This window comes from Gadus macrocephalus, chromosome 14, assembly GCF_031168955.1.
Source record: "Gadus macrocephalus chromosome 14, ASM3116895v1".
NCBI lineage: Eukaryota > Metazoa > Chordata > Actinopteri > Gadiformes > Gadidae > Gadus > Gadus macrocephalus.
This window is the reverse complement of record NC_082395.1, coordinates 3,218,221-3,230,720: the sequence shown is the minus strand read 5'-3', so window position 1 is coordinate 3,230,720 and position 12,500 is coordinate 3,218,221. Positions and strand designations below refer to the sequence as shown.

At 49.2% G+C, this 12,500-nt stretch overlaps 1 protein-coding gene across 1 annotated transcript in view; it reads right to left on the bottom strand.

Annotated features, from left to right (window-relative positions):
• Positions 1–10,370, bottom strand: part of c1qtnf4 (C1q and TNF related 4) — a 26,703-nt gene extending 16,333 nt beyond the window's left edge. The window contains exon 1 of the mRNA XM_060070959.1: positions 10,162–10,370. The gene's annotated coding sequence lies outside the window, so the exon portion shown is untranslated. The remainder of the gene's footprint in view (positions 1–10,161) is intronic.
• Positions 10,371–12,500: the final 2,130 nt, after the last annotated feature.

Below are 12,500 nucleotides of genomic sequence, written 5' to 3'. Positions count from 1 at the left end.
GCGTCGCTGGAGGACGCCGCTGAGGACAACGCAGAGATCGCCGCGTCGCTGGAGGACGCCGCTGAGGAGGACGCGCACCAAACGGCAGGTTTGCAGCAGCTGAAACCGGCCAGTCAACCAGAACGAAGCAGCGGCAAGCGTAAAGCGAAGAGCCGGGGGGGCCAGGCGGGGGCGAAAACTGGGCGCAGAACGCGCTCTTTGGAGAGGAGTGGGGCGCTTTCTGAGAATGAATCAGAAATTGATTTTAACGAGTACCAGGAAGTGACCATGGAGAATGTGCAGCAGCCTGTAGGGGAGAGTGTGGAGTTTCCAGGGAAGTTTGTTCGGAAGGGTAAGCAGAATTTGTATTCTATTACCAGACTAAACAAATTTCTGGATGACACAAAGGGTCAGCGTAAGATAAGCCTTACATCTTTCTTTCCTGACTATAATTTGTTTCTCCTCTCCTCTACTGCGGCCTTAAGGAATGCCACCATGACAGAGCTTACTATACAGAAGCGTTTCCGAATCAAGAAACTGCAGAGTACAGTAAGGGCTGAATTAAGTAGTCAGGCCAAATCCACAGTACCTCCCAATGAGTGTTCGTAACTTGTTTTTACGGTTGGGTTTTCTTACCATCTTCATGGCCACTATTATTCTTGGGACCCTTAACATCAATGGCTGTAGAAATGCTAAGAAAAGAGCGGCACTACTGGAATATATTCGTCTTAAACAGTCGTCTGTTGTCTTTTTACAAGAGTGTCACTCTGACCAAGATAACCAGCCTCAGTGGGAAATGGAATGGAAGGGACCAGTGTTTTTTAGTCATTGTTCTAGTGTTAGTGCTGGAGTAGCTACTCTTCTCTCTCCTGGTCTACCTTGGCAAGGTTTGTCTCATGTCAGCATAATAGCAGGACGCCTACATAGGGTTGATGCCTCCTTAGATGGAATGTTTTTTTCTTTCTTCAATATCTATGCTCCTTGCGTAGGCCAGGAGAGATGTGTTTTTTTTAAAGCACTCTCTGACGCACTAAAAAGCTGCCCCCCAGATAATGTTCTGATTCTAAGTGGGGATTTTAACTCCACACTGGACCACACTTTGGATAGGAACCATGATGAGCCTCATCCCCAATCAGCCAATGAGCTGAGGGCGTTGATAGCTTATCATGGCCTTGTGGACGTGTGGAGAGAGGAATTTCCAGGGTCTAGACAGTACACCTGGTTGAAAACGAATCGAAACATGCTATCAGGAGCAAGGCTAGACCGTATTTATGTCAGAAAACAGGATAGGGGACGGTTTTTTAAGACTAGTATCACCCCGATGGGGCTGTCTGACCATCACTATGTCACTGTTTCAATTGTCACCACACTTCATAGGCCGAAGAGCCCGTACTGGCGTTTTAACAGTAGGCTACTTCAGGATCAGGGGTTTGTGAGTTCTTTCACCTTTTTTTGGGAGACCTGGAGGGTGGAGAAAGCACGATGCAAGTCCCTAACTCAGTGGTGGGACCTTGGGAAAGTCCAGATTCGATTGTTTTGTCAGCAATTCACCGCAAATTCCACCAGAGCGGTAAAGATAAAACTTGAGGCTCTAGAACAAGAGATTTTATTTATAACTGCGAAGGCGAGTGGTAGGGATATGGCAGGGTTTGAGACCTATCTGAACCAAAATAAGTTACAACTCAGGAGCCTTCTGGAGGATAGGGGGGAGGGGGCCCTAGTGAGAGCCCGCTATTTACTTTATGCAGACATGGATGGCCCCACAAAATTCTTCTTTGGACTGGAGAAGCGGACATCAAAAACTGAAAATATGCAGTGTCTCAAGCTCCCTGGTGGAAGAGAGACAACTGACTCAGCTGACATTAGGTCACTTTCTTTGGATTTTTACGAAGATCTGTTTAGAGCTGAAGATTGTGATGTATCTGCGGTGGATGAGCTCCTGCAAGGTCTACCACGATTAGGAGATGAGGAGGCCCTGAGTCTAGAGCACCCCCTCTCCTACAGTGAGCTCACTCAGGCGGTGCAACAGCAGAACTCTGGCCGGTCGCCTGGTTTAGATGGTCTGTCGGGTGAATTCTATAAGGCTTTCTGGTCTCTTTTAGGGCCTGACCTGCATACCGTCCTCCAGGAGTCTGTTGAACAGGGAAATCTCCCTTTGAGTTGTCGCAGGGCAGTCCTATCTTTGCTCCCCAAAAAAGGGGATTTGGGATACTTAAAAAATTGGCGCCCTGTCTCCCTCCTATGTGTGGACGCAAAAATCTTCTCAAGAGCACTCACCAACAGGTTAAAGGCTGTAGTAGGCTCAGTGGTCCATAGAGATCAAACATATTGTATCCCAAATCGATCGATTTTTGATAACCTGTTTCTGGTTCGTGACATCATAACCACAGCAGCTTATCATAAATTGAACCTGGGCCTTCTCTCCTTAGACCAGGAGAAGGCGTTTGATCGGGTCGATCATGATTTTCTGTTTAGAACTTTGGAGGCTTTTGGGTTTGGTCCAGTTTTCATAGGCCTCATCAAGTTGCTATACAAAGACATTTATAGCATCCTTAAGATAAATGGCTCACTCACCAGACCTTTCTCTGTGTCTAGAGGAATACGGCAGGGGTGTGGCCTCTCTGGGCTTCTTTATGCAATTTCTATTGAACCTCTCCTTGTGATGCTGAGGGCACGCCTGGGCACCATCGCTGCACCAGGGATTCCACAGGCCCCTACCGTGTCACTTACAGCCTATGCGGATGACGTAACAGTGATTTTGCAGTCGCAGGAGGATGTGCAGGTTCTTTCCCAGGCTTTACAAATCTACCAAAGAGCCGCGTCCGCTAAGGTTAACTGGGAGAAATGTTCTTCCCTATTAATCGGAGATTGGCAGGACTCAACACCACCGGTTTTGCCACAACGTTGTGCCTGGAATTTGGAGGGGTTTAAATTTTTGGGGGTATATCTGGGAACGGTTGGATATATGATTAAGAACTGGGAGGGGATGGAGGAGAAGATAACTGGTCGGTTGCAACGCTGGAGGTGGATTTTACCGCAGCTCTCATATAGAGGACGGGTGCTGGTGGTCAATAACCTGGCGGCATCAATGTTGTGGCACAAAGCGTTTGTACTTGACCCCCCTGTCTCACTCCTCTGTAGTCTCCAAAAGGCTTTTGTAAATTTCTTTTGGGATGGCTATCATTGGCTGGCCCCGGGGGTTTTGTGTCTGCCAGTGGCTGAAGGAGGGCAGGGACTGATTCACCTGGCAAGTAAGGTTGCCTCTATGAGACTGCAGACAGCTCAATGTCTCCTCTATGCGCCGGACAGTGTGCTTTGGGTTTCCTTTGCGAGGTCAGTGCTGCATGGTATTGGGGCTTTTTCACTGGACAGACATTTCTTTCTGATGGCAAATATTCAATGGATACAAGGGTTTCATCTACCTTTTTTCTTTAAATCTGTTTTGGAAGCATGGAATATATTAACTGTGTCTAGAACTCCGGATCAAAATTATGGTACAGAGGAGCCCCTTTTCTTTAATCCTCTCATGCCCACTCAGGAGAGAGTCGGGGATAGCCTTATCTCGGCATTTATGGGAGCAGGTATAACCAAGCTAGGAGACCTGTTGGACCATGAGAACGGGAGGTGGAAGTTGGCACTGGAGGTTAGTGCCCAGACTGGACTGAGGTCTCTGCGCCTGGTGGCTGACCTGTTGGGCAGGCTCAGAGTCTCCCTCCCGAACAGTCTCAGTGCTGCAGCAAACAGCGTTGTAGCTGGAACACCAGAACAGGTGGCTTTCCCTGATCTTCGGATATCTCCCAGGTGTGCATCGAGAGGAGGGGGACACCTGTTGTCTTTTAATGCTCTTACTGATTTAAGTTTAGCCTCAGTTGACCGAAAGTCACTTTATAACATTTGCAGCAAATCCTTGTTTTTCAATCAGCTGGTCAGTCGTCCAGACACCAAGTGGCGGGAACATGGACAGTTTCCACCAGACTTCTCTCCCACATGGAGGTTGCTGTACAAGCCTCCCATCTCTAAAAGAGTGGGCGATTTGCAGTGGCGGGTCCTTCACTTGGCCATCCCCACTAATCGCTTTGTTTCTAGGTTCAACCATGACGTCATGCCAACCTGCCCTTTCTGCCCGGCCCCGGACACGGTTTTTCATTTTTTCACTGAATGCTCCAGACTGTTACCTTTGTTTTCTCTTCTACAGACATTGTTGGGGAAACTTGGCTTTCTTTTTAACCACAATCTGTTTGTTTCCTCAGTGAGGTACACTAAAGGGAGAAAAGGGGAATGCACATTGGCAAATTTCCTATTTGGACAGGCAAAGCTGGCCATCTATAAAACCCACAAGACTGAGATGGAGGAGGGCAATGGGAAGGACTTGGTGGGGGTGTTTAAAACGATGGTCAGGACCAGGGTGGCAGCTGATTTTGCATACCTTAGAATAACTGATGAGCTTTTGTTTTTCAATCAGCGTTGGTGCATTGGTGGAGCTATATGTTCAGTGGACTCCACTGATGGAATCTCTTTCCGGTTTTAGATATACAAATATTTTTTATTTTTTTATTTTTGTTGTTTTGATTTAACAGAAAGGAAAGATGGTTTTTTTTCTTTTTATGATGTATCACATGTCTGAGTGATGAAATAAAAGTATTTTAAAAGTCAAAAAGTCTCTCTCTCTCTCTCTCACTCTTTCTCTCTCTGTATCTCCCATTGTGCTTGAATCTCTCTCTCTCTCTCTCTCTCTCTCTCTCTCTCTCTCTCTCTCTCTCTCTCTCTCTCTCTCTCTCTCTCTCTCTCTCTCTCTCTCTCACTCTTTCTCTCTCTGTATCTCCCATTGTGCTTGGATATCTCTCTTTCTCTCTCTCTCTGTATCTCCCATTGTGTTTGGATCTCTCTCTCTCTCTCTCTCTCACTCTTTCTCTCTCTGTATCTCCCATTGTGCTTGAATCTCTCTCTCTCTCTCTCTCTCTCTCTCTCTCTCTCTCTCTCTCTCTCTCTCTCTCTCTCTCTCTCTCTCTGTCTCTGTCTCTGTCTCTGTCTCTCTCTCTCTGTCTCCCACTCTCTTTTTGATTCCTTCCCCCTCTCTTCCGGGCCCGTTTGTCTGTGTGAAACGCTCCCGTTGGATCAAACAAAGGCACACATAAAGAACTATTGTTTGCTCGTGTGGCGGCACGAACACCTGCTCCCACTCAGCTCGAAATAACCCAGAAACACAACGCTCAACACACCCTATGCAGAGCTCATCACCAGCGCATTCCAGCCGCACTCCCTCTTATAGACCGCGGTGTGCGTACAGTACGCTGCCGTGACATCGATTGAGTCAGAGAACACGATGGCCATGAAGAGGAAGAGTCGGTCGATGCCCTTTGTACACAAGTGATCCGAGCGTTTGCATCCTCCCCCCCGCTCTCTCTCTCTCTCTCTCTCTCTCTCTCTCTTTCTCTTTCTCTTTCTCTTTCTCTCTCTCTCTTTCTCTTTCTCTTTCTCTTTCTCTCTCTCTCCCTCTCAACAAGAGTATATAATCACAGTACACCTATCCTCCTACGTTAAATCACCTTCATGACCTGGATTGGAAAATCGCTGCTTCCATCGGGGAAACGAAACACAGAGCGCACGACGAAATGCAATTTTTTCTCTCAATAAAAAAATTCATGTTGAAACCTCAACATCAAATCTGTCTGACTGTGTTTTCACCTCCCTGGTTCGCCCGGGGCTCGTGCTTCATGAGACCCCAGCAGCAAGGCAGCGGGCCTCATCAATCACACTTCTTTCTCCGCAGGTGTGTCACGACGTGCCGGAAACCGAGGTTGCGGGGCGCGATCCCATTGAAGGAGCAGGAGGCTTACGTGGTGCAAGCACACGCGGCAGAATCCATCACCTGCTGACTGGGTTGGAGCTGCCCACTCGGAAATCAAAATCAATATTTGCTTTCAAGTGGTTTGTTTGGGTGATGCACAAGCGCAACCCCCCCCCCCCCCCCCCCTTCAGCCCCCACTGTGTGTTTTTATCGAGGGCCAAAGAAAACAACCAAGCCCGACACTTCTCTCCCTCGCATCACGAGAGCATCACACCTCAGGGGTCCTCTCTCTCTCTCTCTCTCTCTCTCTCTCTCTCTCTCTCTCTCTCTCAGCACAATCAATTCTAGCGGTGGTGTTGTTTATTTTCTTCTTTCGGTTGAAGGGAGTGATTGATGTGTACTCGGGAAGGCCGGGCCCCTAACAAGCTCTGTTCCAGGGAGAAGCACCAGACCCGGCCGCCTGCACACCCGCTGCCGGGGCCCCAGGTGGGGCCATATCAAAGCCCCTGCTCTCAGAGTGAGTGGGGGTGTGGGGAGGATATAAAAAGACCTCACTTCTGACCAGGAGTAAGCGAGAGAATGAAAGAAAGATGAGGCCAGGATCAAAGTGCTTGAAGATGTGTTCCATGACATGAATGATAGCGACTACATATGTTTTTAACATACTTAAAAATAGGCTATGTTCAAAAACCGCTCCTCAACGTTCTACACCTTTGCTCCCCATTGAGAATGCCAAGATTGAAGAAAGCGAGGACACATCCCGTGTCTCCCTGCCTGCTCATACTGCTGCTAAAGATGTGAGTTGCCACGTTGCCAAGGTCCTCAGCCACTGAAACACTTAGCCCCGCTCGAATTGAACCGTCTGAGGTATTACCTCAAAATCTAAATCATGCACACGTTCTCATCTCACACCCAAACCAAACCATTTGCCAACGCACCTGTGACAACGCTCTGCTGAGCGGGCCGTGCCCAGAGCGCGTCGCCGATCGCATCTGTTAACGGCGCTTTAGGCGGCATTTCATTTGGGTGCGCCAATCATTTGAGATTCATTTCTTAAAAAACCCTGTGGCTGTCCAGCAGCTGTTTTGGGAGTTAAAAGCTGTGTGTGCGTGCCTGCCTTCGTACAAGACGGTTTAGATTGAAGACCTCTCCCAGCTCGGTGTCTGCGTCTGAGCGAACAGCCCTTCTCTTCCCTGTTTCATAGGTTTCTAGAAGGGCTTGACTCCCTGTGTCTGGGCAGACGTTTCAGAAGCAACATTCACTCTGAAGATAGCGGTTCTCTAAATGCACCAAAGGTAAGCATTTGTGTTTTCTGCTAGACATGTTCCTGAGCAGGCGACAAATACCGTTACACTGCGGACGGTGTGTGTGTGTGTGTGTGTCTCCCTCGGGTCCACAGCCTTCGTGTAGCACGGAGGGAACAACAATCAGGAACCGGGAGATCCGTCTAGGAGAAGTGACAGCCACCTCTCCCCGGGGGCGAGAGGTGGGGGGGCGTGGGGCTGTATGTATCTACTATCTTCAGAGAGCAGATAGAGAATCAAAGGGGAGTCAGGGGTGTCTGCTATCGGCAGGGTACAGTGACAGCGCCCTGCTGGCCCTGTCCCCTTTATTAGCTGTCATCCTCCCCGGGACCCTTCCTCCCAGACCCCGGCCCCCACGCTCGCACACCGCCGTCGGACTCAGGCTCCACTGGCGGGCCGAGGAAGACCAGCGATGGGGAAGGTGGGCCATGCTTTTCTAACCCAGTGGCCAATCAAAGCGCTTTGCAATGCTGCCGAACAGTCACCCCGTTCATGCACACGTTCGCACACCGACGGCGGTGTCGACCACGCAGGGCGACAGCCAGCTCGTCGGTGAGCAGTCAGGGTGAGGCGTCTCGCTCAGGGGAACCTCGGCACTCAGCGAGGAGGAGCCGGGGATCAAACTAGCAACCCTTCCGGTTACCAGCTGACCCAGCTCTACCCCCGGAGCCACATGCTTCCACAATGGACCACGGGACTAGACTGAGGACCAAGGAAGACATCTGTACCGATCGAGAGGGAGAAAGACATTAGGGAGGCGCGACCGATGGCTTTGCTAGCCGGAGCGAGGCAGCCAGAGCTCTCCCTGTGAGCACTAATCCTTCCCCTGAACATGTTCTTTCGCCGCTGTCATAACAATAAGCGGGGTAAGCGCACCTGCAGCCCAGAGCTGTCCATGGTACTGCAGGAAAAGAGAAAGCAGGAGAGAAAGAGAGAGAGAGCAGGGATGGACGAATCTCGTGCAAGCCAAGCCAAAGGTCAACTCTGTCAATCCATCTGCCTATATATCTACAGTATATGTATCAGTCGATCCATCCATCCATCTATCGTCTATCCGTGTGGCTATCTGTCTGTCTATCTGTCTGTTTGTGTGTGTAACTGTCTATCTATCTATCTATCTATCTATCTATCTATCTATCTATCTATCTATCTATCTATCTATCTATCTATCTATCTATCTATCTATCTATCTATCTATCTATCTATCTATCTATCTATCTATCTATCTATCTATCTATCTATCTATCTATCTATCTATCTATCTATCTATCTATCTATCTATCTATCTATCTATCTATCTATCTATCTAAGTATCCTCTTACATCTATCTTTCTATCTATTGACCTATCTGTCTGTTGATCTATGCCTCCATTTCGATCTTCCTCTCTATCAATCTATCAAAGTATCCTCTTACATCTATCTTTCTATCTATTGACCTATCTGTCTGTTGATCTATGCCTCCATTTCGATCTTCCTCTCTATCAATCTATTGTCTGTGTGTCTGTCTGTGTCTCGACCCATCAGTCACTCTATCTATTTACCTACATGTCTATCCAGCCACTCATCAACCCCGCAAAGGCTACATTTGTAACTGTGGACTCAGAGAGCAGTGTAAACAAACAGACTGCTGATAGCTCGGTGAATTAAATCCCCCAGGAGTGAAAAGGTATGCGGCGTGCGCGCACTCATCAGGGCGGTTTAACAAGGGGAGATGGGCGCGTGTGTGTGTTGCACATGAGTTGGTTACTCACACACACACACACACACACACACACACACACACACACACACACACACACACACACACACACACACACACACACACACACACACACACACATATACACACGCACATATGGGTGTGTTTAATTGAATATATTTTAATTGTATAGTAGATATAATTATACATTATATATTTAAATAAACACAAGCACACACACACACGCACGCACACACACGCACACACACGACGCACCACACACACACACACACACACACACACACACACACACACCACACACACACACACACACACACACACACACACACACACACAACACGCGCGCACTACTTCCAGCCAATGAGAGGCAACGCTAGTGTGGTTGTGGTTTTGGCGACGATCGCTGCACTCACACGCGCTCCACAGCACACACGCACAGAAACACACACACACACACACACACACACACACACACACACACACCACACCACACACACACACACACACACACACACCACACACACACACACACACACATACAACACACAGACACGTGCACGCCCCCTGTGAGGTAGTGTAGCAGCAGCGCGGGGGTGGGAGATGTTATCTGCAGACAATTGGATCAAACCCTCCAGCGCCTGAACACCACGGAGCAGATCGGATGAACAGAGCGATAAGGCAAATGACAGTTCATTTTGGTTCCCTCAAAATAAAGACCTGATCCTTTGGATCTGCACCAAGTGTCATCACATCGAGGTAGTCGATAATCACACAACAACCGTTGGCGATTTAAGATACAACAACAAAAAAACATTTTCCTTATCTCACACAAGCTCAACTCTTTCGGGTCTCATTACTGCAAGCCTCATTCTCTAGTTTCAGCACGATAAGCGTGACATCCTCTGCACTGGTGGCCGGGTTGAGGTTGGACCACGTCGTTGTGTGCGTAAGGTATGCGAAGGGTATCGCATCCTCTTGGAGACCCGGTAGGGTGAATAATAGATGGCGCTCCACAGACGCACGGACACTACCGCTATTGGCCCATGCAGTCCACTTGGAACCATCATAAATATTACAGCAGCACTTGACACGACAGTGGAGAATTTAGCCTACACACGACACGGTGAATTACTGTTCTACATTGCGACGCATCTTTCCAAGCGACCCACATGCTGGCTGTACAACTTTGATTAATTGCAATCACTTGTTTAACCTGTTGGAATATGCTGCCACGCTGCGGAATCTTTATAAATCGGAAAAAGCGTTTAAGCACGCACACGCTTAGGATCCGTGCAACTTAAACTTTCATATACACGCGAGTAGAAGCATGTTATCAGACAAATGTGTCATGAGAAGAGTTGTATTCTTACCTTTGCGTGTGTCTGTGTCAAAGAGAAGGAAAGAGACGTGCGTGCGGTGCAGAGCAATGCGTATCTGACTGCCTGCGTTCCACTGGAGTTGAAAGTTGTCTCACAAGCACGCCGCTCAGTGCTAGAAATCCTCCCCCCTCTCTGTCTTACTACTCTCCCGGTGCTGTCTCTTCATCTGCTCTCTTCCATCCTTCCACGGCCGGCCCCTCCCTCCCTCCCTCCCTCCCTCCCTCCTCCCTCCCTCCCTCCCTCCCTCCCTCCCTCCCTCTCTCCACCTCCCCTCCCTCCCTCCCTCCCTCCCTCCTCTGGCTCTTTTTTTCCTATCACCCTCTCGCTGCGTGCACCCTCAACCTGCTGCTGATGTCTTTGAAACCCGCATGAAAGACCTCACCCTCCTCCTCATGCGTGCACATAAACAAACCAACACACACGCGCACACCCACACACACCCACACAGTCAAACACACACAGACAAACATACACCAATGCGTACACACACGCACGCACACACGCAGACAAACACACACACACAGGTGTGCCTGACACAGAGGCACGCACACACGCACATACACACAGGCAAATACACACGCGCACGCACACACCGACAAACACACACACACAGGCACGCACTCACGCACGCACACCCACGTTGGGCTAAGGTTGTGATATGGTATTTAGCATTTGGAGGTGCAATGCGTTCCACTGCAGTGAGAGCGATGCGAGCACCGATCTGCTTATTGTCTAACTCTGAGAGCGGAATCACAAGACAATTGCACGTCTGTGTGTTGGATGTTGGTGTGTGTGTTTGTGGTAGCATGTGTATGTGTGTCTATGTGTGTGTGTTTGCATGTTTGTATGTGTGTGTCTGTTTGTGTGCGTGTGTATTTGTGTGTGCGGGTGTGTGTGTGTGGTGTGTGTGTGTGTGTGTGTGTGGTGTGTGTGTGTGTGTGTGTGTGTGTGTGTTCTGCATTTGTTTGTGCATTTTTGTCCTGTCGTTTGGATGTTGGTGTGTGTGTGTGTACGTGTATGTCACTGCACATCAATCCCGTGGGTGTGTGTGTGTTTGTGTATTCCATGTGTGTGTGCGTATTGGTCCTGTCGTGCCTTTGTTGGTGTCATACACAGTCTGTCCGTGTGTCTGTGTATGTCAGTGCACATCAATCCCTTGTATGTGTGTGTGTGCACGTGTGTGGTGTGTGTGCGTGCGTGCGTGCGTGTGTGTGCCTGTGTGTGTGTGTGTGTGTGCATGTGTCTGTGTGCGTGTTTGTGTGGGTGCGTGCGTGTGTGTGTGGCCATACTAAGGCCTGGCCTGGCGTCCTTCTGCTGGCTGCTCTGGGTTGGCAGGGCTTTGGGAGGAGGATGACTCTCATGCCATTACAACGGATGGGCTTGCTATGTGGCAACGCAACGGTGCCAATTTCCTCCCCGTGGCTCTTCGTCAGAGTCATTATCCCTTGGCGGGGGGGGGGGGGGGGGCAGAGGGGGACAGAGGAAATACATGTAATGCCCTCAAATTGAAATTCATCCCAGCAGCTTCTTCTCTCTCTGTATAATCATGTCGAGTTTCTCGATAGGCTCCTTGCTCTTTATTAAAATGAGCTCTTGACTGAGCCCCCCCCCCCCTCCACTGCCCCTAACACACAAACACAATCGCGCACAGGCACACGTATGCCCAATGCATGCATGCAGCCGCACACACCTGCACACACACACACACACACACACACACACACACACACACACACACACAATAACACAGACTGTGTTACACACGAACACACACGCACTCAACAACACACCCAAACAGATACCTGAACACAAAACATACACACAATAATACACACGCATGCACACGTATGCACGTAGGCACCCACACACCCACACCTGCGCACACCCTTGCACACACACCAACACACAGACACAAACAAGTATGGACGTATACACACACGCACACACACACATAGACTCACACACTCCACACACCATGCTTGGTGATCCTAGGCCCTACATTTGGCCAGCTGCCGTGTTCTCTCAGTTGCAAGGCACTCTGAAAGCATACTTGGCAAATTTGCTTTCCCCTTTCAGTGTTAGCCCAACACACACACACACACACACACACACACACACACACACACACACACACACACACACACACACACACACACACACACACACACACTTACACACACCCAAAGTGCAGCACAATCATACCCCGCAATAAAGCCCACGGTTCAAGCGGTTGGCGTGGTAACACCTCACAAAGTTCTGCCTCTAAGTGCATCGTTTCATTGTCCCGGCATTTCCTCCTGAGGCTGCAGTAAGGAGCAGGATGCTTGGTT